General features: G+C 34.8%; 1 long non-coding RNA gene across 1 annotated transcript; it reads left to right on the top strand.

Moving 5' to 3' along the window:
• Positions 1–20,562: 20,562 nt before the first annotated feature.
• On the top strand, positions 20,563–22,078 carry LOC109120965 (uncharacterized). The gene is made up of 2 exons (XR_002028400.3): positions 20,563–20,714; positions 21,770–22,078. It is a non-coding gene; the product is annotated as an uncharacterized lncRNA (long non-coding RNA).
• The last annotated feature ends 731 nt before the right edge of the window (positions 22,079–22,809 follow it).

Here is a 22,809-nt window from a genome sequence, read left to right as displayed (position 1 = left end):
AAAAGATGTAGAAAATTACAAAAAATGAGTTCAAAGATAATAAGACCTTAGTTTCGTTAATGTGTCGCTGAAATTTCAGTCATAGTTTAAGGGATATTTGTGTCTTATCCATTTTTATAACTAAAAAAAATTAAAATTTGCTCATTGTAGCCCACATTATTTTTAGAGTAACTTTCACATATAGCAAACATAAAAATCATATTTGTATGTTATATTTATACTTTGCATAATTGCGCTCCATAGAAAACATAAATATGTATATTTCGCTATACATATACAAAAAGAACACTTCTATAATTCACTGTACATATACAAAAGAAAGCAGGTGTATACAAAAGATCAATTGTATAATCTGTGTATGTGTAACACGAGAAAAAGATAAAGACAAAAGAAAACTGGACATGAGAATATTTGTATTGTATAATTATAAGAGTATAGGATGAAGATATATGTATTTGCATGTATGTATACAAATTTTTCTTGCTTTATACAAACATAAACGCAATTTGTACATTTCGTTTCTGTTTGTATAAGCGAGAAAGGCGAGGGTAGCAAGCGAGATTCGGGAGAAGGGCACAAAAATAGTGTATATGTACAATTTCCTCTCACTTTTTATACAAACACAAACTCATTTTATACATTTCTATTTGTATAATAACAAGAGAGGCGAGGGAGTTTGCCACCAAACGAAAGTGGCGAGAAAGATTCCACTAGGGAGAGAGGCGAAAATCGTAATAATTTGCTTTAAGGTACAATTAAATCAAAATATATTTATAGCATTTAGTTTAAATTAATAATTTGCTATTATATATCATTTTCCCGTATTTTTATTTAATCTAATTAATTTTAAGTTGGTGGCAGTATGTTGCAATTTTTATTAGGAAGTGGGTTTTGTTCTCTTTTTTCGTCCTCTTTTATCATATGCACATTTACTTTGATTGGTGATTTTTTTAAAATAAATTATCACTTCGCCTGTATTTATCTTGAGTGCAAAAAGTAACAATTTGAATTTGGCATCCCTAACTATATACAAGATCATTGAGAAGAGGCTATTCTATTTGTCCTATTCCTAACCAAAAAAGGCCCCAACGGCTGAGAAATCTAAGGAGGTTCGTAAGAAACATTTTCTATCCTTTACGTCTTTGATTCTAAGGGAGAGAAAACCTCATTTGTCCATATAAGCGAGCCCTTTAATAGCTGCTGGCAGATTAGAGAAGGAGTTGAATATTTGGATTCCATTACTTCCATGGCTTATGGAGGCTAACATATCGACAGTTTTGTCAGCTTCCCCGTAGCAATGAGTTATTGAAAATTCATTATCTTCAATTAGTTTTTGAATGTCTTCTATGAGTCTTGAAATCATCCATGGGGGTTTCCATACCTTGTTTATGCAATTTGTAAGGAGTAGAGAATCATTTTCTCCCTAAACTACTCTAGTGCCATTAGTTGAGCACCATTTCAGCCCATACATCATTGTCGATGTTTCAAAATAGTTGTGGTCCCTGGTCCTAGCGGTATAGAATATGCAAAAATGATCTTTCTAATGGAGTCTCTTACAATCCCTCCTCCTCCGCATATGTCGTTTACACAGCTTCCATCACTATTAAGTTTCAGTGTATCAAAGTGAGGTCTGATCCATTTCACAATGATGACCTCCTTTTGTTGTATGTTGTAGTCACAAGCTTGACATATTGTTATCCAATTATCTCCAAATATCGCTCTTCCGAATTTCTTATTCAAGACCTGCAAAATATTGAACAAGATGTTAGAAACTGGTTTGTAAGCTGAAGGTTTTTCAGCTTCGTATTTGTTGCTGCATCTAGTTCACCAAATTTCCCAACAAATGAAAGTTGAGATGATCTTGATAACAAGGGTGTAGAAAGGATTCTTGGTTCGGTGATTCCACCAATTGAGAAAGATATTGTTGGTGCTTATGCCTAGAGGTCCTGCAAAATGAAACCAAATTTTCTTAGCAAAGTCCCATGACAAAACAAATGATCCACTGATTCAAGGTCAGTGGCCACTCTGTTTGAGTTACAACAATAGCATTTTGGATCCATTGGGATCCCAAATCTCGCGATCCTTTGGTTTGTGGATAGCTTGTTATGGATGGCCCTCCAAGTAGGAAATTACATCTTGAAAGGGATGTTTTGGTGCCACAGTAGACTGTCCATGTCGTTTGGGAACCTTTCTTGTCTCAGCTCCCTCCATGCAGATCCTATAGTGAACTTTCCTGTGTGTGAATGAGTCCATATAGGCTTGTCCTCCTCGTTACAGAAGGCAATAGGGCTATGCTGATTGTAGATCACTTTTTTCACTTCGTCAGGGACAAAAACATTGGAGCATGTTCCACTCCCATTAACCATTGTGACAAATATCCTTCCGACTGAATATCAATGATATTGACATCATTGTCCAACTGATGATATAGGGGACCAAGACTACACCAATTATCATACCAAAGTGAGATATCTCCTCTGCCAATGCTCGAAAAAATATCATGATCAATCATATGTTTTGTACTGCAGATCTCTTTCTAGCTCACTTGTTGCCCTCTTTTCCATTGGATTTTAATAGGGTGGTCGTTTCGCAAGTATTTAGCTCTTATGAACTCACTCCATAAGGAATTAGAGGTTCTAAGTGACCACCACTGCTTAGTGTTAAATGCTTGACAAACGTCAACGAGTTTTCTAAAGTTAGTGCCTCCCTTATTGTAGGGGTAACATAGGTTGTTTTTGTTGGCTTTAGCAAGTGTGAGTGGGAAAAGAAAAGAGAGAATATGAAAAGTGAGGGAACTATTTTGGAGAGAAAATGAAAAGTCATTTGCAAAGTGCAAATGAAAGTCATTTCTCCCTTATCAGCAAAAGAAAGACAAATTGTTGTCCTTATATAAGGAAACACTTCCATTACTTCTTAAAGAGCTAAGAAGAAGATGTCCCCTCGCGCCGTCGTCGTCGTCGCTCGCTCGGCTTCGTAAGTCGGAACATTGGGATATTCATGATAATACAGTAATGGAATCAGATAGTGTCGAATTTTTTGAAGATATCTATCCATGTAAAACTAGACTTGAGTCATCTAGTGGGGGGTCTAAACAACCCAGAGAAGAACCAAAAGACAATGAATCCAATGAAGAAAGTCCAAGATGCAGTAAACGTCAAAGGACATCTACTTCATTTGGATCTGATTTTGTAACATTTCTTCTTGAAAGTGAGCCTCAAACATTCAAGGAAGCAATGTCGTCTAGCGACTCAACCTCTTGGAAGGAGACTATTAATAGTGAAATTGAATCAATCTTAAGCAATCATACTTGGGAGTTGGTTGATCTTCCTCCAAGGAACAAACCCTTGGGTTCAAAATAGATCTTTAAAAGGAAGATGAAAGATCAAGACTTGTTGTCAAAGGTTTTAGACAAAAAGAAGGTCTTGATTATTTTGACACATACTCGCCAGTGACTAGGATTACATCAATTCGGATGTTACTTGCACTAACTGCAGTATACGGTCTTAAAATTCATCAAATAGATGTGAAAACAACCTTCTTAAATGGAGAGCTGGAAAACATAGAACAGCCTGATGGTTTTGTAGTTCCTGGTAAAGAAAACAAAGTGTGCAAACTTATTAAGTCACTTTATGGACTAAAACAAGCACCAAAACAATGGCATGCAAAGTTTGATCAAACCATGTTGTCAAATGGATTTAAGATCAATGAATGTGATAAATGTGTTTACATTAAAGATACTCCAAATCAGGAAGTCATTGTATGCCTATATGTAGATGACATGCTTATAATGAGCAAAGACATTGCTAATATAAAAGCTACAAAGTGTATGCTCGCTAGTAAGTTTGATATGAAAGATTTAGGAGTTGCTGATGTGAGTTAGGAATTAAAATTCTTAAAACTCCTAACGGTCTAGCATTGTCTCAAACTAATTATATTCAAAAGATACTTGAAAAATTTAAAATTTTTAAATTTTAAAAGGGCAAAGACTCCAATTGATGTAAAACTTCATCTTGCAAAGAATAAAGGTGAAAGTCAGTCTCAATTGGACTATGCTAGCGTATTGGGAAGCTTAATGTATGTCATGAATATTGTACACGACCAGACATAGCTTACGCTATCAGTAAACTGAGTCGATACACAAGTAATCCTAATCAAAGTCATTGGTTGGCAATGAAGAGAGTTTTGGGATACTTAGATGACACTCAAAACTATGCTTTACATTATAAAAAATATTCATCCGTTCTTAAAGGATATAGTGATGCAAATTGGATTACTGGGTCAACTGAAACAAAATCCACAAGTGGATACGTTTTTACTATTGGTGGAGGAGAAATATCTTGGAAATCATCCAAACAAACCTGTATAGCTTGCTCTACAATGGAGTCTGAATTCATTGCTTTAGACAAGGCAGGTGAAGAAGTTGAATGGCTCCGGAATTTCTTAGAAGATATTCCATTTTGGCCACAACCAATGACCCCGATATGCATAAACTGTGATAGTCAAGCTGCAATAGGAAGGGATGGAAGCATTATGTATAACGACAAGTCTCGTCACATAAGACGAAGACATAACTCTGTGAGACAACTACTCTCTAGTGGAATTATCACAATTGACTATGTGAAGTCAAAAGATAATGTGTCGGATCCACTTACAAAAGGCCTAACTAGAGAGTGAGTTGAGAAATAATCGACGGGAATGGGACTATGGACGAGAACAAGTCATCGTGGCGATAACTATACCTAGAAGACTGGAGATCCTAAGATCTAGGTTTAAGGAGATAAAACAAAGTCATTGATGATGGTTCAACATTGTCAAAAAAATTTATTATTTTATGGTCCATTCTCATGATGAGACATTGTTTAGTAACCAGGATAAAGAAATAAGGACTTTTTAATGGTTTTTGAGTTTTATAAAGGGAATAGCAAATGGTGTATCGATGGGATAACACATTAAGAAATCACCTATGTAAGTGTGAAGTGTAAGCCGCTTCAAGGAGAATCTGGTAAGGCCAGTTCTTTAAGCACTTACTATCCAAGATGAGTTCATGGTTGAAACGAACAAAAAAATGAGAACTAAGAACAGTTCAAAGGTTGTTTGTGTGACATATTTTGTCTAGGTATACACCAAAGCTCGATGGTTCAAAGATATCAAATCTACCAATTGATCGAGTATATCCGATATATGTTCACTACGAAAAGTTTAAAGGGAAACCTACTTATCCAGATGCGATTAATCTTTACCTGCAAGACACACAAGTTTTTTCATGCATATGTTTTAATAATAGCCTTCCTCATTCATGTGGGGGATTGTTGGGTTTAGCAAGTGTCAATGGGAAAAGAAAAGAGAGAGTATGAAAAGAGAGGGAACTATTTTGGAGGGAAAATGAAAAGTCAGTTGCAAAGTGCAAATGAAAAGTCATTTCTCTCATATCAACAAAATAAAGGGAAATTGTTGTCCTTATATAAGAAACACTTCCATTACTTCTTAAAGAGCTAAGAAGAAGATGCCCCCTCAAGCCGTCGTCGTCTCGTCTTTGGATTTGGATTTGGAAAATAATGTGATTGATTGATAAATTTTTTGGACAAAATTTACTTAATCAATTTTTGTTAAATCAAATAAATCCTGTTAATATTATCTCTTATAAATTTGCGGGTGACGGTAACATTCTGAAAAGTTGTTACTCTTTCCGAAAAGTCGTTACTTTCTGAAAAGCTGCTATTTTCCTAACAGACGCATTTTTCGAAAAGTTGTAATTTTTTCCAAAAGACACAACTTTCTGGATAAAACGGGTCTGAACAGGTTTCTCTGAACAGACACATTTTTTGCTGAAAATGGTTATAAAAGGAAGTCAATTTTCATTTTTTCAAACACTAAACTTTTTCCTGCTCTGCATAAATTTTTTCTCTCAAACAAATCAAAGTGTCGATCGACTGAGTCTATGTGACTTGTTGTTGTTATGAAGTTCACTGAAGTTAAAGAAATTTGAGGTACCACTATTTCTTTAACAAGATTAATACGTTTTATCTTGGGAGAAATTAATTCATAACCTCGGGTACAGTGAGGGGATTAAATTTTTTAAGGACACACAGTAGTTTCTGTGGACTCGGATTACTTCTTGTATTCTATTTACTTTCTGTTTCATGTTACTCTGTTTCTGTCGTTTTAGGCTAACCTTATAATATAGGTTGAATAACACTTTTAGGATGCCCAGTGATGTTACCACCATTCTCAAAGCCAGACCAAAAAGAATCTTGCCAAATATTTTTCAATAATCTCCAGTGTACCTTTGGAGGGGTCACTCCAGCCAACAAATGGATGGGGAGAGCAAGCAAGATGTGTCTTATTAAAATGGCCCTTCCTCCAGTAGATAAAAGTTTTATATGCCACCCTTTGATTTTGTTGATGACTTTATTGACATTGTTTGAGAAATATGCAAGTTTCTTCTTTCCTGATAAGTCATACTAGTGATGTTGTGAATTCTAATGATATTCCATTGACTAGCGTTTCCAGCAACTGCAAAACAACTTTTACTCTTGTTGATAAGTTGCCCGGCCTTTTCATAAGTTCTAAGGAATTCTAGGACCCTTTCTAGGTGTTTTTTTACCATCATTACAAAAGAGGATTGTGTCCTCCGCAAACAAAAGATGATTGATCTAAGGTCGTTGTTATTCATGTAAAATCCTTTGCATCCATGTATTTTCTGAAGACCATTTAGCATTTGAGAAAGTAGTTCATCACTAAGCATAAACAAAGAGGGTGAGATAGGGTCACCTTGTCTTAGAACTCTTCCAGACTTGAAGAAACTATTTTTACTTCGATTAACAAGCACTGAGTACCAATTTTGGAGATGTACCAGTGAATAAGCTTCACCCAATTTTTTGACAATCCCATCTTCTTCAAAGCTATACATAAAAAGTCCCAAGACACTCTGTCATAAGAATTTTTCATATCCAACTTGATTACAATATTCTTCCCTCTATTAGGTTTGTTGATATCATTAATAATCTCTTGGGCAAGTAAAATATTCTCCGTTATGGACCTTCCTTGGATAAAGCCACTTTGAGCTTGTATATGATTCTAGGAAGATTGGAGGATGATCTAGCATTCAAAAGCTTAGAAATGATCTTACAAGAGACATCACAAAAACTAATTGGTCTGAGGTCACTAAATTTCTGTGGGTGCTCAATCTTAGGTATTAACACCAAACAAGTATGGGTGAAATTTTTTGGGAGATATTCAGCTCCGAAGAAAGATATAATAGCTTTATGGAGATGATGGGCAATGATATGCCAATTTTTTTGGTAGAAACAAGCACTGAGACCATCAAGGCTAGGGGCACTATCAACATCCATGGAGAACACAATGTCTTTGACCTCTTGAATGGACGAAAGAGTGATGAGGTACTAGTTATCATCCTCAGTAACACACCTCCGAAGAAAATTTAGAACGGCTTGGGAATATCTTTTGTTATCATCAGAGAACAAGTTTTGATAATATGTAACTGCAACTTCTGCAATGGAATCTTTCGCGTCAATCCTATGTTCTTGGCCATCCATGATTTTTCTAATAGTAAGCCTTTTTCTCATGTCCTTGATAATACTATGGAATAAGCAGTCTCATAATAGAGTCTTGGAGTTTGATTATCTTGTGAATTCAGCTCTGCATCTTAAAAGTTCCATCCTATTCTCAACAAAATTGTTATTCACGTAGTCTTCTTTTATAGTGCTCATTTGGGCCTTAAGCCTCTTAGGCTCTTTATAGATATCTCCATAAGAATTTCGCGTCCATCTATTGAGGTATTTGGAGGTGTTCATGAGTTTATGGTGCAACACATATAGGGGATTCCCACAAATAGTATGGTCCCATATATCTTGAACTGTCTTATGAAAATCCGGGTGTTCGACCCAAAAATATAGGAACCTGAAATACTTAATTGCAGTAATGTTCTCTTTATTGATCTTGATGAGGAGAGGAGCATGATTAGAACATGACTTAGACAGATGTGTTACTAATGTGGCATTCAAACAATCAAACCATCTAGAGTTGTAAACCATTCTATCTAGTCTTTTCTAGATCGTAGTAGGTGGATCTCTATTATCACACCAAGTGAAATTAGAGCCACCATAACCAGCATCTTGAAGCCCACAATCATTGATATAAGACAAGAAATCTAGTTTCCCCTCCATTCTATGGTTTCTACCTCTTTTTCTCTCTTCGTAACTGATAATGGTGTTGAAGTCATCTACCACACCCCAAGCAGAATCCATAGAAAATGTTGTGTTCCTAAGATCCTCCCGTAATTCTGCTCATAGGACATCAATGCACTTGGCATAAACGATGTAACTAACATCACCTGGTCATTGCCGTGATTGATTTTGAGTAGGACTTGTTGATCTCTGTCTTGAATAGTTTCAATGGTCACCTCATTATTCCATAGAAACCAAATTTTTTTAGAGCAGTTGTGAAATCCCGTTATTCATCTCCAATCTTCTCTTGAACCTGCTAAGCTTGATATTGTTAACCATAGGTTCCTGAAGGCGAAATAGAGGAATTTGGAATTCTGTTTTAAGGTTTTTGAGCCTTTCTAGAGATCCTTGGGACCCTATCTCTCTAATATTCCATGATATGATGTTAATCATTGGAAACATTTTTTAGAAGGGGGTTACATTGTATTTTGTTGATGTTTAGATCTTCTATTTTTATTTGAGTAAATCTCATATCATGATCCGTCATAATTCTTGGAGACAAGTTGTTGTTGCAAGCAATCTCGTGATATTTTTCATTGAGCTCCACTTCAAGATTAACCCACTATTGTTTCTCACAACCTCATCATCAGAGATGGATTTGAGTTTTCCAATGAAACATAACTCTGAGATTCCTCAATAACCATATCAATATCCTCCATGGATTCTTTGAATAATGAATTATCTGTTGGATATGTAGCAAGAAGTGATGGAAAATAGAGGGAAGGAGAGGAATTTGAAAAGTGAGAGCTTGAAGAGTTGGGAACTTGAATAGTCCTCTTATGCTTTAATGAAAAAAGGCAATTGGCCCTCATCGGTAATGAAAATAAAAATAGGAGAGTTTAAATATATAAACACTCCTATTAATTTTTAAAAAGGGTTGGAAAGAGGGACGCCCCTCGTGCCGTCATCGTCGTTGCTCTCTTCAGCTTCGGCTTCGGCAAATGATCGATCAAGAGATTATTTTTGGATAAAATTTATTTTATTTATTTATTTAATTAATTAAATGGCCAAATAAGAGAAGTTAACTGAAATGTTTTCAACTTTTTAGTTAACCCGACCCGACTCGAATTTGCACGCGTGACCCATTTTAATTTCCGTTATATTTACAATTCCCACCATTGTTCTGAAAGGTTGCAACTTTCAGGAACAGTCAATACAATCTGAAAGGTTGCAACCTTTCAGAATATATTCTTCTTGCCTATAAATACCACTCAGTCTTCGGAAAATTTTCCAACGAATTTTCTGATCTTCCTTTATCTTCTAAACACATATTTCTTCGTGTACTTTCCTGCTGTGGATTGATTCGTTGATAGTAGAGTTTTTGGAATCTACACTTTACTGATTAAGATCATTTATCCTGGGAGGTTATATTCCAAATCAAACATCGGATACTAGAGGGGAATAATTTCCTTAAGGGGACAGTGTGAATTCAGTGAACTTGATTTTCTTCCAAACTACAAGATTATTTCATATTTTGGTAAGTTTTTATAGATTTAAGTATTTTTGAGAAATAAATTTTTGTTCATCTTGCTTACTGGTTCTATAAATTTCAGTTATTTCGTGTTTCTGAACAATTTATTACAATCAGTAATTTCTGATTTTGATAACACATATTGGCAAACAATCTTAAGGAAATTATTTTTTTAAAATCTGTGTTTCTGATGGAGAAAAAAATCATCGTGATTTTATACTCTTTTAAGTCTGCAATTATAATTTATTGCTTACTTAGATTGTATCAATTTTTGTTTATCGAAAATGGAAAACATTGGTGTTACAGTGGCTATTGCTGCACCAACCCGAACTCTTGTACCACAAGCAGAGAAACCGGGTAAATTCACAGGTGTGAATTTCAAAGGATGACAACAACGAGTATTTTCTGGCTTACCACTCTTGGTCTGCAGAAATTTACAAGTGAAGATACTCCAGTTCCTACTGATGATATGCCAGACAGGGAAAAATTCATGATTATTGAAGCATGGAAACAGTCAGACTTCTTATTTAAAGGTTACATTTTGAGTGCTTTAGAGGATGACTTATATAATGCCTATAGTGCAATAACAACTTCAAAGTAGTTGTGGGATGCACTTGAGAAGAAATATAAGACAGAAGATGCATGCTTGAAAAATTTTGTGGTCGCAAAGTTCTTAGACTATAAAATGGTAGATAGTAAAACTGTTGGATCACAAGTGCAGGAACTTTAACTTATTCTCCATGATCTGATTGCTGAAGATATAGTAGTAAATTAAGCTTTTCAAGTGGCTACAATGATCGAGAAGTTGCCTCCTTCGTGGAACGATTTCAAGAATTATCTAAAGCACAAGCGTAAAGAAATGAAGCTTGAAGATCTTGTGATTCGGCTCAAGATTGAGGAAGATAACAAGAACGCCGAAAAGAAGTCGCGTAAGAGTTCAACAATCATTGGAGTTAATATTGTTGAAGAAGCTCCTACCAAAGACAAAAAGAGAAAAAAGTCCAACGGGCAGAAGTCAGAACACACCAAGAAGAAATTCAAAGGCAACTGTTACAATTGTGGCAAGGCTGGTTATAGGTCTTCTGATTGTCATGCTCCAAGAAAGGAAAAAACAAAGGCAAAGGCAAAAGTCAAGAAAACATCGTGGAAAAGATGGAAGATGCAGATGAATTGTGTGCAATGATATCGAAGTGTAACTTAGTTAGAAATCCTAAGGAGTGGTTTCTCGACTCAGGTGCCACTAGACATATTTGCTCTGCGAAAGAAGCCTTTGCAACGTACACTCCTGCTGAGTATGATGTAGATTTATTCATGGGAAACACAGCAACATCAAGGATTGGGGGAACTGGGAAAGTAATGTTGAAAATGACATCCGACAAGGTGTTGACTTTGAACAATGTTCTGCATGTCCCTACTATTAGGAAGAATTTAGTTTCTGCTGCACTACTTGTTAAGAACGGGTTTAAGTGTGTCCTAGTTAGTGATATAGCTGTAATAAGTAAGAATGAACTGTTCATAGGAAAGGGCTACCTCAATGAGGGTCTTTTCAAACTAAATGTAATGGTTGTTGACAGTATTAATAATAATTCTGCTTCTGTTTACTTATTGGAGTTAAGTGATTTATGGCATGCCCGTTTGGGGGCATGTAAATTACAAAGTCTTGCGAAAATTGGTTAATCTAGATGTATTGCCTGATTTTAAATACGATAAGTTGAAATGCGAAATTTGTGTGGAAAGTAAGTTTGTTAAACATCCTTACAAGTCTATTGAAAGAAATTTTAAAACTGTGGACTTGATTCACACAGATATATGCGATATGAAGTCAACACCATCTCGTGATGAGAAAAAGTATTTTATAACTTTTATTGATGACCGCACTCGATTTTGTTATGTGTATTTGCTTAATAGTAAGGATGAAGCAATTTATGCATTTAAGCAATACAAAAATGAAGTGGAAAACCAATTGAATCTAAAGATAAAATGATTCGGAGTGATAGGGGTGGAGAATATGAATCTCTTTTTGCAGAGATATGTTTGGAATATGGTATTATTCATCAAACTACTACACCTTATACACCACAATCAAATGGTTTGGCAGAACGGAAGAACAGAACATTAAAGGAAATTATGAATGTCTTAATGATCAATTCTGGTTCACCGCGAAACCTTTGGGGGGAAACCATCCTTACAGCTAATAAAATACTCAATAGAGTACCCCATCGAAAAACACAATCAATTCCATATGAGTTGTGGAAAGGAAGAAAACCAAACTTGAAATATTTCAAAGTGTGGAGTGTTTAGCCAAGGTAGAGGTTCCTTTACCGAAGAGGGTTAAAATTGCACCAAAAACAATAGATTGTGTCTTTATTGGGTATGTTGTGAATAGTAAAGCCTGTCGATTTTTAGTTTACAAATCTGATAATCCTGAGATTCATGTTAATACGATAATTGAATTAGATAATGCAGAATTTTTTGAAAACATTTATCCGTATAAAACTGAAAGTGAGTCAACAAGTGAAAGACCTAAACGATCACGAGAAGAATCAATGAAAAATATTCTAACTAGCGAGGAACCTAGGCATAGTACTCGACAACGAAAATTTGCTTCTTTCGGACCAGATTTTGTAGCACTATTGCTTAAAAATGAGCCTCAAACATTTAAAGCAGCTATGTCTTCGTCAGAGTCAACTTATTGGAAAGAAGCAGTCAACAGTGAGATTGAATCAATTTTAAGCAATCACACTTGGGAATTAGATGATCTTCCTCCAGGAAATAAACCTTTAGGATTAAAGTGGATCTTTAAAAGGAAAATGAAACCTGATGGGACTATTGACAAATATAAGTCTAGACTGGTAGTCAAAGGGTACAGACAAAAGGAAGGTTTGGACAACTTTGACACATACTCTCTAGTACCAAGAATAACATCAATTAGGATTTTAATAGCACTAGCAGTGGTGCATGATCTTAAAATACACCAAATGGATGTAAAGACAACCTTCTTAAATGGAGAGTTGGAGGAAGAAATTTACATGGAACAACCTGAAGGGTTTATAGTTCCTGGTAAAGAAAAGAAAGTGTGTAGACTTGTGAAGTCACTTTATGGACTCAAGCAAGCACCCAAACAATGGAATGCTAAATTTGACCAAACAATGTTGGCAAATGGATTAAAGATTAACGAATGTGATAAATGTGTTTACATAAAAAATGTTATGAATCATGAAGTCATTGTTTGTTTGTATGTTGATGACATGTTAATAATGATTAAAGAAATTGACAATATAAATGCTACTAGGTGCATTGTTGTCCAGCAAGTTCGATATGAAAGACTTAGGAGTTGCTGATTTGATCTTAGGGGTTAGAATTATCAAAATTCCCCACAGACTAGCATTATCTCAATCTCATTATATTGAAAAAGTATTGGATAAGTTCAAATACTTAAATTTCAATGTTGTCAAAACTCCAATTGATTTAAGTTTTACATTTAAAAAGAATGAAGGTCAAAGTGACTCTTAATTGAAATATGCCAGAGTGTTGGGAAGTTTGATGTATATTATGAATTGCACGCGACCATATATAGCATGTGCTATTAGTAAACTGAGTCGGTATACTAGTAATCCGAATCAAACTCACTGGATGGCTATGAAACGCGTGTTGGGTTATCTAAAATGTACACAACATTATACTTTGCATTATAATAAATATCCTGCTGTGATTGAAGGATATAGTGATGTAAATTGGATCTCCTAGTCAAATGATGTAAAATCCACGAGTGGTTATGTGTTCATACTTGGTGGAGGAGAAGTCTCTTGGAAATCGTCCAAACAGACATGTATTGCTCGCTCCAAAATGGAATCTTAATTCATTGCTTTGGATAAGGCTGGTGAAGAAGCGAAATGGCTCCGTAATTTCCTAGAGGATATTCCATTCTGGCCCAAACCTGTTGGACCAATTTGCATGCGTTGCGATAGTCAAGCAACAATAGGTAGGGCATGGAGCTTTATGTACAACGAGAAGTCTCGTTATATACAACGGAGACATAACATCGTAAGACAACTGCTCTCTAGTGGAATTACCACAATTGACTATGTAAAGTCAAGCGATAATGTGTCAGATCCACTAACAAAAGTCCTATTGAGAGAGGTAGTTGAAAAATCATCTAAGGGAATGGGTTTATGACTTAGGACAAGTCAGCATGACGGTAACTCTATCTAGCAGACTGGAGATCCTAAGAGCTAGATTCAAGAAGAAAAATAAAGTTGTGGCTGACGGTTCACATAGTCAATTAACTCAATCCTTTCTCATGATGAAGACAATGTTCATGAAAAGGTTAAGACTTTAGGGTTTGTTAAAGAGGTAATAAAGCTTCAAGTTTTTAATGATTAACTAAATTTGGTAGATTTGACCAAATAGTGTATCTACGAGACGACACGATTAGAAATCACCTATGTGAGTGTGAAGTGGAAGCCACTTCAAAGAGAATTTTATGTCAAAAGCCTATTCTCTATACACTCATAAAACCAGGAGGTGTTCATGGATGAAACGAACACTACCGTAAGAATCATAAACAGTAAAGGGTTAATTGTGTGACATATGGCTTTCTAGGTATACACCAAAGCTCGACGGTTCAAAGATACCGATTGAACGGGTATATCCGACATATGTTCACTACGAAAAGTCCAAGGGGAAACCTACTTATCCAGATGCAATTAATCCTTGCTTGTAAAGTACACAACTGTCTGTGCCTTCCTATGTTATAAACATTCCCCATCAATGTGCGGGGTTGTTGAGTATGTAGCAATAATTGATGGGAAATAGAGTAAAGGAGAGGAATTTGAAAAGTCGAGAACTTGAAGAGTTGGGAACTTGCAAAGACCTCTTATGCTTTAATGAAAAAAAGGTAATTGTCCCTTCGGTAATGGAAAGGAAAATAGGAGAGTTTAAATACATAAACACTCCTATTAATTGTTAAAAGGGTTGGAAAAAGGGACCCCCTCGCGTCGTCGTCGTCGTCGTCGCTCGCTTCGGCTTCGGCTTCGACAAATGATCGATCGAGAGATTATTTTTTGGACAAAATTTATTTTAATTATTTATTTAATTAATTAAATGGCCAAATAACAGAAGTTAACCGAAATATTTTCAACTTTTTAGCTAGCCCGACCCGAGTCGGATCCGTGCACGTGACCCGTTTTATTTTCCATTATATTTAAATTCTCGCCACTGTTCTGAAAGGTTGCAACTTTTAGGAACAGTCAATACAATTTGAAAGGTTGCAAACTTTCATTAATGGTCGTGTCCATTCTGAAAGGGTTGCAACCCTTCATAATATATTCTTCTTGCCTATAAATACCACTCAGTCTTCAGAATATTTTTCAATGAATTTTCTGATCTTCCTTCTTCTTCTAAACACATATTTCTTCATGTACTTTCTGATGTGGATTGATTCGCTGACAGTAGAGTTTTTGGTATCTACACTCTACTGATTAAGATCATTCTACCCTGAGAAGTTATATTCCAAATCAAACATCGGATACTAGAGGGGAATAATTTCCTTAAGGGGACACTTTTGAATTCAGTGGACTTGATTTTCTTCCAACTAAAAGATTATTTCATATTTTGGTAAGTTTTTACAGATTTAAGTATTTTTTATAATTAAATTTTTGTTCATCTTGCTTACTGGTTCTATAAATTTCAGTTACTTCGTGTTTCTGAACAATTTATCACAATCAGTAATTTCTAATTTTGATAACATAGATTGGCAAACATTATCATAGGAAGTGAACTCTCTTCCATTTAGGTGATTGAGATCTGGCAGATCAGGATCCAGGGATATACTTAATTCTTGCTTAGTATTGACCACAACTCTACTTGATTTCGAATTATTCGCTATTCTTTCCTGAGTCAGGTTTCCTTTATTTGCCTCTTTCATGCAAAGGTTGAAAGTAGGCCATGTGATGGGTTAATGACTTCCTCAAGGATGATACTTTCAGGTATACTAACCTTTTGGATGCACTTTTCTTCGCCCCTACTCAATTTTTTTCATCTGTTTTAGTCATGTTGATCAACTTACTGGGTTCACCTTGTCATTGTGCTCAACTCCTTTCATAGATGGTGCTCTAATACTTCTAGAGCTATTGCTTCTTAGATTGCTTTATGCTCTTCTTGTTTTGATTTTTTGACTGGGACGTATCCCGTCTAGTCTCTCTAATGGGAGTTATTCTCTGCTCAAGTGTGTGGACATTGACGTTTTGAGATACATCCATATCAACACTAGTACTGTTGATTTTTCCAGTGGTTTGATTCCTGGATTGCTCTTTACTTTCAGCCTCCTGAAAAACATTGAAGCTATTTTGATTATCGATCTCTTGGTAGCTCTTAGATGTCATTTTGCCTCTATTATTTCTTCTATCCACGTTTTTCCAACCTCCCTCTTCGTTGTAGATATTTTTCCTTGTTGATGTGGCTCTGACTGTTTCTTTGATGTCTTCCTGCGTTCCCTCATTTTTTTTGTTCTGTACTTATTATCTTGGTTGGATATTGGAAGATATAAGTGTTTCCTGATGTTTATGTTGTCTGATGTTCTCTCTAATTCCTTGAGTTTCTGGTCCATTCATATTTTCAAACTTTTCATCATTAACAAGTTGTTGGATATGTGGATTATCTATTCTGCAGCTATCATTCATTTGCCCTTGTATTTTGCAATGGGAACAATATGCCGGAATTCTTTCATATTTAACTTTCTGGGAAAAAATTTCCATATTCCTTTTTTGGTTCCCAATTACAACATTGATCTCATGTATTAGAGTTCTTCTAAGATCAATTTTCACTCGTACTTTGGTCGTAGTGGGTCACGTCTTGCCTGTAGTCGCTTTGTCCATTACAATAGGATAGCCAATTGGACTGACAATTCAACATAGTGCATCCCACTCATAGAAGTGACATGGAAGGTTAATCCAAACCGCGGCAAGCGTAGTCTCAATCTCTGGTTTAAAGTTGGTGGTCCATTGCCATGACCCAAATTGAGTCGTGAGTGGCACTCACACTTAATCTCATAGGCGAGCAAACCAACGAATTCAACCCTAACTTATTTATTTATAATTCAACTTACAAAATACTAACAATACTGCGAAAGCTTAAATCTCATTATTGTAAGAAACACAAATTCATTATAGTCTACTGTATGTTATACCCAAAACCTGAAAGTCATCACATTAAGAACATCTAATCTCCAAATACTAAGTTTAAGAGTATCATATACATCAAAATAAAAAAATAAATAGTATGTGTCCAAAAACATATGACATCATGTCATGACTAAGACAATCCAACACGAGCTTGAATGCATCGCTCACCCTGGTACCTGATATGCTGGAGACTGGCTAGAGCTGTGGGCGAGTCGAAGTCGCTAGTGCATTCTTTGCACTCGATAAAAGAGAAACAAAGAAAAACACGAGTACGGCTCAGTATGGGACAACATGTACTCAGTAGATATCATCGGCCAACTCAAAATAGTAACTAATATACAAAGAATAATAGTATAAAATCAACTGTAGCACTTAGTAGGTGATAAGCAACAAACAACATGAACAGGTGACAACTGAAGCAAGTATGTGATCAATCACAATATCAAGCAGACACGAGGACTCATACCTCCACACCACGCTCGTTGGAGAAATGGATTCTTTAAGATTGAGTATATTAAGTTAATTCAATATGTTTTTCCTTTAATGTTACCATGTCGAAATGTGACACTCCGTTCCAATTATACCACGTCGGAACGTTACACTCCGATCCAATAATACCGTGTCAGAACGTGACACTCTGAACCAAGAACACCGAATCGGAATGTGACACTCCGATCTAATGATACCGTGTCGGAACTTGACACTCCGATCCAATAATACTATTAATTTATCATGTATTATCAACACTTTGCAATGCATTACTAATATTTCATCAAGCCTTCTTTATTCGATGCATCACTTCGATAGAGAGGGTTCAAGATTACAAATTTCACGGTCTCAATATTTCAGACCAATCACAAACCACACAACCAAGCCACACAATCACACAATCAAGTACATAGAGGACTTCACAATATCATTCAAGGCATGTTGATCAATTAAGAATCTATCTATCAAATAGAATAAACCATAACCTACCTTCGTCGAAGAAACGAAGTCAAGCAATGTACTTCTCCAATACTTTTTGTTTCCTTAATGCCTCTGATCCTTTTCAATATATCAAGTATATATGCATAGTTTGTAAGTTAACGAGTATATTAACACTCATATTAATCTATCTATAGCCTAAATCTCAAAAACTCACCTACTTCTATTATCAATTTCCTAAAGTTGAAAACCTAAGGATAAGTTTTAATTCCTTCAATTAGTATATTTTTAATGAAATTTAAATAATTCGATTCACCTGAAATTTAAGTACCTATCTCAATACAGTAGAACTCATTTTAGTATATGATAATGAAATAATACTATAAGAAAAATAAAATGCAGCCACTGAATTACGGAAATTAGTGGCACGCTAACATTCACCAGAGATTCAAATTATAATTTTTAGAAATCAAACGTGATGAACAATTTCAACCAACATCATAGCTGGTGATCATTAATGGATGGTCACAATATTCTAATCACAAAGCACTTTAAATAGTATTTTATTCCACAATATAATATAATATTAACTTTCTTATTGGTTTAACCTAAACTTTCAAATGAATAATCACGTGGGTGTAGAGAGTAATTACAATTCACCTCTTTCTTTTCTAAAATAACTTTTTAACAATCGTAATTCTAATCAACATATTAAAATAACATTAATCTCCTCCCCAACCATTTACATGTGAAAAGCAATATTGAAGCTTGATTAAGCTATACCTTAAAAAGTGTTTATCAGATTCGCGGACGTCAACATTTTGTTTTCTCGTATAGTAGTTCCCCACACATGATTTGTTTGGGATAAAAATAATAGTAACCTCCCTTTAATCTAATTTAACTTTTATTATCCTAGTTGTATACCTAACTAATTATAAAAAATAGTAAAAGTGATCTATTATTAATTTTAATGTTATTTTATTTAACAACCAACTATATAAATTACTAACACCATCCTATTAATTTTATAATTATAATTACGAATAGTTCAAATATCCATTTAGAATCTATTGAAAGTATTTTATGAAGTGAAAAGTTCTAGAACTCAAAACGATCAAATGAATCGTTACATTAGATACCAATTTACCCATCGTTCGTCCTTGAACGATCAATATATGGTGAGGGTAAGAAAGGTAGTTACCTCTACGATTCCTTCAAAATAGTAGTATCCAAGGTATCATATCAAAAGTATTACCCAACCAATTGGAGATCTACACCTCATATCAGACAATTTTTCATCTCAATACTCTAATTATAATTGTTGTTGTATGTGAACTCAACTAACAACAAAATTCTTCCCAAGTGGACTCTTCAACTGATCGATTCTTCCAACTAGACCTTAGCACAACCATCAGAACAAATGTTATCTAACGTAACCATGATAATATCCATAACCAATATTGGCTAAAATCAGGAGAACATGAACCAACCATCACACACTCACAATGCACAAATCATCATAGATTATCAAGATTACATCCTCACAACATAATATTTCGTTGAGCTTAAGCTATATCAATATGTTCTTTCGATATTAAGTAATCATCAAGGAGAATCAAACTCATCTAATTAGAAAAGAAAATGATCAAGTACCCACCATCGAGTGAATCACCCAAGCATATAGATTCTCTAACAATACAGTTGAAATGCTAGATTAGTAGTTATTATAGACAAAGCCTTAAGAATGATAAAACTAGACGCAATGGTCCTTACATTCAATCACACATAACCAAAACATGGTACCGATGATGAGATAATCTTAATTCTGTCAAACAACTGTAAATTTTAATGGTAGCTCCCCTAAAAATTCTCATAAGCAAAGTTGTGTGTGTCGAACACTAGTATACTCTAATTATCCCAAACAACACAAAATCTTCCATAACTAGAATGAAAAAGTCTAACCAAGGATGTCACCCTACCAGGAGGACAGTCACATAATTTTTACACCCGATCCACTACTAGGAACTCAGCTATAGAAGAGAAAACACACACAGACGTAGTAAGTGAATCATACTCTAAACCACGCCACGATGATGTAACATTTCGAAAGTCCATGACTTGGTCTAGAGCCCCACATGTTTACCTAAAAACAAAAATAGTGTTTATAAGACTATAATAATGCATTTAAACCAAGTAGGAAGTATTAGAGCCTAAACGTCAAGGGACAACCACGATGTCTGGAAACTAGTGCAATTGAACTAGAAAGCATCTTAAAGTATTGTAAAGGTTTGGAAGTGTTATATGGAGTCTAAATCTTGTAAAAGTACTTAAAATAGGTAAATGATATATATAGGTTCAAAACGTCCAGGTCCGAACCCCCAAGGACCGCCCTAGGGGTCCTTGAAGGGACCTTACCTTTGTCCAAACAAAGCTGCCCAAGGCAGCAAGAAAATAGACTACCATGAAACTAGTCCGCGTTGCTGACATGGTTCACCATGGGCAAAATTTCATGTTCCGCGTCACGGACACGTTGCGGATTCTACTATCTCAAAATTTATTTTTGGGAATCTTGAGAGAACAGCTCCATGACGCGGACCTTTTTTCCCGTTGAAAAATCTGAAATTAGAATTCAAGTTTGATTTTACTCAAAGGTCAACTTAAATGAGGGGTCTTTTGGGGATTTTAGGGGAGGGTTATACATTGATTTCAAATCAGATTTTCACCACAATTTTCCACTCGAATCAAATCCCCAAATCAAAATCCAAAAGCTCTCCCTTCTCTCTACTTTCTCTCTCTACTCAACCTCCATTGAAGAAACTTTGAAGCTTGAAGAAGAAGATCAAATTCTCAAGTTCTTCACTCAAACTGGAGGCTAAAGCCTTGGTTAAGGTATGATTTCTTTCACTCCTGGGATTCCTTTCCCCAAGAGGTCCTTTCAAAGAGATTTTCAAACTTCCCCAAACTAGGATTTTTCTTTACACATGGGTCTTCTTTGAAAAACGAAATTAGGAATCAATTGTGATGAATTATGGTCAAGTAATATTTTTAAGTATACATTAGTGGTTAAATCTTGTTATTCACTCAAGATTCCTATGGACCCATGTCTATCCCCAATCTCATGAAAACTTTGAATTGCTATGGTGAATTGTGGACGTGATAAATATGTTGATTGACTAAATTGATGTTAATTATGTGATTGATTCTTGAATTTACCTTGATTATGAATTGTTTATGTATTCTTTGTTATCGAAGTATGAAGGCAATGAAAAGGCAAGAAGGTATGAAGATTTATTTTTCTTGAATTCAATTATAAAGTATGAGTTACTTAGATTGTAATGCTTCTATGTCTATTGTGTGGTTGTAATGTTGATAGCAAGTATTCCTCATCCTTAACCCTAGACTACCGAATTGGTTAATTAAGAATGCAAGTATGTTATGATATTATTATTATATGATTTAAAGTAGCTTCTCATGATTATGATAAAGTGTTAGTGAAAGGTTTACTCCCTAGGCCCGTCTATGTGGCACCACTACAAATCAGAATTCCCCTTTAACTTATTTATTCACAAAATTAGTCTTCCCTTTCATGAAAAGTTGTGATTTTTATAAAAAAAAGTTCTATGAAAAGTTACGACTTGTAAAAAAAAGTTGTGACTTTTACGAAGAGTTGCAACTTTTTTATAAAGATTTACAACTTTAATGAAGAGTTGCAACTTTAATGAAGAGTTGCGACTTTAATGAAGGGTTGTAACTTTAATGAAAAATTGTGACTTGTCCAAAGAGTTGTGTCCTTTCCGATAAGACACAATAAATATTTATTCAAGCTACCCTTTGTAGTCTATAAATAGAGGGACTTCCTCTAATTTTAAAACAACAAAAATTTATGCATTTTGCTCCTGCTGAGTGTCTCACTGACATCATTGTTTTGTACTAACACACTACAGAATAGAATCATTTTGTCCAGAGAGGATCTATTCCTTTAAACATCGGGTACTAGAATGGGAAAATTTCCTTAAGGGGACAATGTCAAATCAGGGGGCTCGATTTTTTCCTTCATGTTTCATTTTATTATTACAGATCCTGGTATGTTTAATACAATCACTAATTTATGCTTATGTTATTACTTTTTATTTTTGAGTACATGTATTAAACTTTGTTGTTTATGTTTATGATTTTGATCATTGTGTTGAAGTAAACATATGTTAATCAAGAGTTTGATGTAGTCATTAGACTATTGGTTTGATTTTAATTGAGTTTTAGTGGCTAAAACATCCATGGGATGTCTACGAAGGGACTTTGAGTTTTCAAATATATGTCGGTTCCACACTATCTTGGTGTTTTATTTATTCAACTTTCTATCTTATCGACACATTTAATCGATTAGTGACATCCAAAAAATAAGTGAATGTAGTGGGATGATAAGTATTGTAACTCAACCTTAATCAAACGTTTGTGGTTCAAATGTTAGGTTGGAGTCAATGAATTACCCCTCAAAGTAGGATGAATCTATATTAATAAAAAAAATTAAAGAAATAATTATCTTCTTATAAATTGTAGATTGAAAGTCCCCCAAGAATAAAGTTTTAACTTTATTGATTCAAATATAAACAACAAAATATGTCTTTTGGCTATCAAAGTAGTATCATCGAGTACATATGATTTTGAATAAGGGACATGACAAGATATCATGTAATCTGAACCATTTGAGCGACATACTTATTTTGTTGAACTTCAAGGGATGCATTTTTATATTTTAATTAACTTATTAAATACACAACTAATTATATAAGATGTATAATATTTAGATTTTATATGTAGATGCCTTGAATAGCATAAAAACTCTCGCAATTAATGAATTAAATGTTTGTATGACTTTTTTAAAAAGACAAATATAGACAATGAAACAATTACATATCTTTCTTAAGACTTGGCTGATGAACAAATAGAGTAAAATGAAGAATTAATAACAAAATTCATAAACACT

The sequence above is a fragment of the Solanum lycopersicum genome, chromosome 8 (assembly GCF_036512215.1).
Source record: "Solanum lycopersicum chromosome 8, SLM_r2.1".
Classification (NCBI taxonomy): Eukaryota; Viridiplantae; Streptophyta; class Magnoliopsida; order Solanales; family Solanaceae; genus Solanum; species Solanum lycopersicum.
Note: the sequence above shows the minus strand (reverse complement) of the source record. Positions and strands in the feature narration are given on the sequence as shown.